Source organism: Strongylocentrotus purpuratus, unplaced genomic scaffold, assembly GCF_000002235.5.
Source record: "Strongylocentrotus purpuratus isolate Spur 01 unplaced genomic scaffold, Spur_5.0 spur5_contig_862, whole genome shotgun sequence".
Taxonomy (NCBI): Eukaryota; Metazoa; Echinodermata; class Echinoidea; order Camarodonta; family Strongylocentrotidae; genus Strongylocentrotus; species Strongylocentrotus purpuratus.
Window position 1 is genome coordinate 1,210,972 of NW_022145571.1, and position 6,000 is coordinate 1,216,971.

Here is a 6,000-nt window from a genome sequence, read left to right on the forward strand (position 1 = left end):
TTGGCATTCAATCGATCAATGCCATGTTGTGAATGACATTATTGACCTCCATTATGTACACATCTACTTCCTCCCCTTCCCTGCCTGATCACATCTTCATTCCATCCCTGGCGCGCAGAAAACAGCTTGAGCATCTGGAGTTACTACAATGTACATGTACAGCAATCACTCATATCAAGTAAACATTATTATAGTTCTACATACTATCAGTGAAAACTAAAGCAAACATTAAAATGTCAAAAGAAGTTCAAGTTCAGAGAAGAAAATCTGTTGAGCTAATAATACCAAAGTCACACCAATACCACCTGACTAACTTTAAACAGTCCAATAACTTTACAAAGTCTTATAGCAATTGATGTTGATATAATGTTTGTTCGATCTCTTTTCACTCTTTTAACGGGTCTCATCGGTGTGACTGGAGTTTAACATGCCCCACCTCGATTCAGCCTTCTGTATGAGCTGAGATTCAGATGGTGTGCACATATATGTATGCTGATTGAAATACCAAATAACAAACACGTGGGAGTTATGGCTGGTAGGTAATGAATGAGGAAGATGAGTGATTAAAATGTGTAATTGTCATCTACATGTGCAACAATACACTGTAGCCAATACATGAATCTCATATCTGCTAATACGTGCCTTTTCTGGACGACTGCTCATTATAACACGAATGCACCTGTTATTGCCAGGATTCTTTTCATCTCGGGCATGAACATAATGAACTTGACATTTGTGAGTCACCCGTTTTTCACCACCCCCCCCCCCCCCCTCCTGCTACATGTACCATAAACAAAACAAACAAAAACTACAAGAGGCTATGAGGCATAAAATACCTTGTACATTGTACAGTTAACAGTTGAATAGCTAGTCTTTCAATATATTCTTGGCTAGAGTTGCCACCATACTTTACAGGTGTGAAGGGCAAACAATGTACAATACACCTGTTTGGAGCCAGAGGGGCGTTAACTCTATGTTAAAGTACATGTACAGGTAAGAGTTAACACCCTTCTGGCTCTCAACAGACAATGTAACAGGGGCGGATCTAGCTTTTTGCTAAGGGGGGGGTTGACCAAAATAATGACGATGCAGAGCATCGTCCACGAGCCGCGAAGCGGCGAGCCTATTTTTTTTGGGGTGTTTATTTGAACCCCGTAAGTGATGTTTTCCTGGCATCTATTAACACAATGGAGACCATAAAAAGCAGTGCATGATAACGTCTTTTTAAATCAAGTAACAGTTAAATACACAGTTATATCCAGAGTTATCATGTGTTTGGTTAAGTTACCTGATGAGTTGAATATCTTCTCACAATATTTGCACTTGAAAGGGTTTCTCTCCAGCGTGCGTTCTTTTTTCTTTCTTTTTTTCTTTCTTTTTTTCTTTTTTTTTCCTTTTTTTTTTTTTTTTTTTTTTGGGGGGCCGCCCAAGGGGGGGGTTGCAACCCCCCCAACCCCCCCCCTGGATCCGCCACTGTGTAATACTTTTGAAGTAGATCAAATACATGCATACAATGAGCTGACCTTTTATACTTGATACCAGGATATGAAAGGCATGAAAATCAATAAAGTGTGATCTGAGGCAGAAAGTGCTTTGAACTTGAGAAAGCACCTGGCTAATCTTTCTTTTGTTCGGCATTTATAAAAGCAAGCTACATAGTGACACAGACAGGAATTCAGCTCACATTTTACACCTTTGGCAATCATAAAGTACATTCTGGAGTCTGGGCTATTCAATAAGTTTTACAAATGTTTTAATATCAGAATTCAGGAGTTGTGTGATTTCATACAAATTCATTTCCCCCACTGTATGTACACGTACATGTTTGCCTTCAAGTGTACATGTACATGCATGCACATGTACTGTAGTCGCAGTTAAAACCTACAAATGTAGTCCTGTACTAATAAAGTAGCATAATTCTATGTACATGTGTGGCATACCCTTTTTCATTTTGCATTTTCCAGGAAGCCTCTTTACCTACATTTTGCTGAAATTTTAAAGGAAGCAGTTTTATCTTGTCAGACAAGTATTAACAGTACATTTTCTCAGATCTGGGACTATAAACGGTACCTTTTCCTATTACAAACTGCTATATGTTATTTTTCTTATCAAATGAGTTATCATTCACTGCAGGCAATAAATGGTTTGCTGTCAATTTCAAAAATGTGAAGAATGCCATATTTCCTGGGGCTGGCAGGTTAACCAAAGGACCAGACAGACTGGAATAGTCTTTCAAAATAGACATCATAATAACTATTTACATGCAATCTGAGCTTGAGTTTCTCAAATACCCCCCCCCCCCCACCCCCCTAAACAGACCCAAAATATTTCCTGGTATGTACGCCTGTATGTGTACGTGTGAGTGCCAAACTGCCATTCAATGGATAAAATGAAAAATAGCTGAAAAGATTTTAAATTTGTCTGACAAAAAATATACAAGTACAAGTAGTTTGGATCGAAACACATTCTTCATAACACTTCAGCAACAACAAAAAACAAGGATGGGTCTGTTTAGCTTTTGGTGTAGACTATCATTGAGATGGGGGTTTGGTCACAACTTCAGTCATTCTCAGATCTTGACCTCATTCATACCGAGGTCATGTGAGGTCATGTAAGGTCAGACACCAAGCTGTTTGGCATTCCACTCTCTAAATAAACATGATATGCTAATGATACCTCAAGTCCATCCTTCATCCATCCTAGTCTGCTTAGCCAGACATTTTCATATTATTGTTGGACAAATGCCATTCACTACACAAATTTTGTTTTATAGGGACATACATGTATATCGTCCCTATTTTCACAAAGTGACGGTAGCGAGGAAAATCGTCACGCAAAGTGAATGCAATTATTTTCACAACCGTCACTTCGTGAAAACAGCGACGATATGTGTACAAAAAAATATAGTGATTGTGATTTGGGACTAGGCAACTAATAATCTGATACCCAGGGTTAAGAGAGGCAATTTGATTGATTTAATTTGATTTGATTGATTATTGATTTCTGCATTTTTTGTAGTATAAACTACATACAACAATATGAACATTTTGTACATTGTGGTAATATTTTTTCAAATCACAATGATCTATGAAACAAATGTTGGGAATGGTCCGAGAGAGTAAATGCAGAAGAGCTGCAGCGTAAGCATGTGTTTGAAGTGCGGGTAGCTCTTTAACTGATGATTACAGCCACAGCAAAATATGATAACATAAACAGGCAAGAAAACAACAGAAATTCAATGGCAAAAAATGACAAAAGCTGATGGTCTAAAGGATTTTGGTCACAACTTCACCATTCATAGATCTTGACCTCATTCATAGAGAGGTCTTGTAAGGTCAGACACCAAGCTGTTTGGCATTCCACTCTCTAAATAAACATGAGATGCTTATAACACCAATGACAGCAACAGTTCATGTAGTCTACGCATCCACACACTCTTTAATTACAGTTCAGCAGAATTCATAATTATAAACAAAAAATTGGATTCATAATTCTGAAACTGAAATTACTCAAATTAGGTACACACTACACATCATTCTGAGTGGAGCATGACTAACCTTTGAAATTAGAGTACATTGTTCATTGTAGTTAACCATCAGAATAATCTTCAGATAAACTTACCAAATACATGTACTGTACAAGTTTACAGGTACATGTGCATAGACATAATGTATTTGGAAGTGTCAAAGTCAAACTCTTATAAAATTTGAATTTCAGAATAATGACCCCCAATATTATAGAAAATATTTGTGTTCAGAATTCTATTTGAATATGTAAATTTCTGGGAAAAAAGCATCCCTCATCGCAAGAATATATGAGAAATCCCAGCTTACAGTGATTGATTTCCGCAAAAAACTATCAATGATTCATTGCTCTTAACAGTTTTGTCAATAATATTTTGCATATATTTTTTAATGCAAGCAAATGGCAGAGGAGAGCATCTGTAGACTGAATAATAATAATTCTTCTAATGATAAAATACTGTTCTTGTATAGCACATTATCACATTATTAAGATATAATGTCTCTATATGCTTCCAAAGGAGTTTGGATTTCATTACCCGGCTTTAGCGCCAGCAACCGTAGCACTCACTTAGCAGTAGGGGCGCTGGTCCGAGAATAAGGATCGTCTTCATAAACGAGGATCGTCTTCGTAAACACGGACCGATGCGTCCTCAAAAATAAGGACCGTCTGCAAAAATGCAGACGTTTTGCAGACGTTTCATATTTTTGATCGGTGCATTGGCGATGCAAAAAATGGATTCTGCAATGATTTTTTTGATGCATTTTACATTGACATTGTACAGAGACTTTCACATTATAAGCAATAAATCCTTGGGAAGACGGACAACCCATAAAAGTAGACGGTGAACTAGGGTTATTTTCCCCCGGGGAATCCATTTTTGGCATCGCCAGCAGGCCGTTCTGTAACATGAAACCCCCAGAGCGCCGATGAAAAAAAACGTCCTCAAAAATGCAGACAACCCTTATTTTTGAGGACGCATTTTGTCCTCGTTTATGAGGATATCCTTGTTTATGAGGACGATCCTCATTCTTGGACCAGCGCCCCTACTGCTTAGTGCATTCAAGGAATGAATCCACGCTAGTGTACTTTAGTATTTTTCCTAAAAACGAAGACATTACAATATACACTTTCTTACAACAAGTCACAGGTTTCTCGGCAAATCGCTGCACAATTGCCAGCTATTATTTAACATCAATAACTAGTAAAATTAATGAGACAAAATAAACCATGAAAAAATGTAAAATATATTCTGGAATGAGCGTCAAATTCTAAATCCTACAATACAATGTATTAGCCAACAACATAAACATGTAGCCTATGAAGCACTACAGTTCCCAGCCGATAAAATTACATTCAGTATCCATAACATGTACACGTACATGTACAGGGGGTGTACAGTATGTATGTTTTGATACAAACAAATAAACAGTCACTAGCAACCATGTCCATATTTACTGAATCACTGAATCTGATATTACATTGACAGGTAAAACCAACCATGCATGCAATTTGACAGAATACTCACATTCAATCCTCAAAACAATCGCTCAAGATTATATACCAATCATAATCATAAACAAGGAAATGACAAGAAACATACCAGGATTTTAGCAGCGTTCGAAGGCGACGTGAAATGAGAAACTAGAGCAGAGAGAAGAACTACATGTGCAATGCATTGAGACCCAATGACCTTCACAGCTCAGTGTGTCGTGTATCTTGTACTGGTGGTAGGATGGTGGATATAGAGCATTGGTAGGCCATCCAATGATGCATGGCTATGGTATGTTGATAATGCCAAATGTGAGAGAAAGTAAGGCAGCACTGGTCAGGCTTCACCAACAGATGGCGCTGTTGATTATCCTGGTGGTTCACCATTGGCTGAATGCACTCTCGCCTCGGTCACTAATTGAGAAGTAGACCAAGCAGCAACAAACCGGCCACTATACTGTGACTGAATATTTGGGTGAATCACCTTGAACTTATTAGACACACACAGGGTCTAAAAGTGAATACACACCGGTATGCCAAGAGATCAATCTAACTAGAAGAGAAGATTCCTTCAAAAAGAGCTTGCATTAGCATACATTTGTGGTGGTTATTTTACCTGACTGCTATCAAAGAAAGCATAAATGCTTGTTAGTAAGCAACCAGACGGCTGACAGCTTTAGGTCCTCTCCGAGGGACTTGGTAATGAGGATTAATGTCTTACTAAGGGCACTAGCGCATCAACTTGGTTTTGAACCCGGGTCACCGGATCACGAGACCACTGCTCCACTGACTGAGCTATCGCGCCTCCTCTTTTATGTCTAGATTTCTCCACAGTGAATTGAAGGGTGACCTGTAGATCCATTACATATCATCATCGATATTTACGAACCAAGGCATCCATACAGTAATATATTCAATTCAATTCAAATTTTATCAATTATACAATGTAAATATAATCCAAACAAATAGGGTCATTCCCAATTTATA

At 38.1% G+C, this 6,000-nt stretch overlaps 1 protein-coding gene across 1 annotated transcript in view; it reads right to left on the reverse strand.

Annotated features, from left to right (window-relative positions):
- The window catches only part of LOC575064 (leupaxin), a 50,611-nt gene extending 45,255 nt beyond the window's left edge, over positions 1–5,356 (reverse strand). Inside the window, exon 1 of the mRNA XM_030972249.1 lies at positions 5,126–5,356. The gene's annotated coding sequence lies outside the window, so the exon portion shown is untranslated. The remainder of the gene's footprint in view (positions 1–5,125) is intronic.
- Between the last annotated feature and the right edge of the window lie 644 nt (positions 5,357–6,000).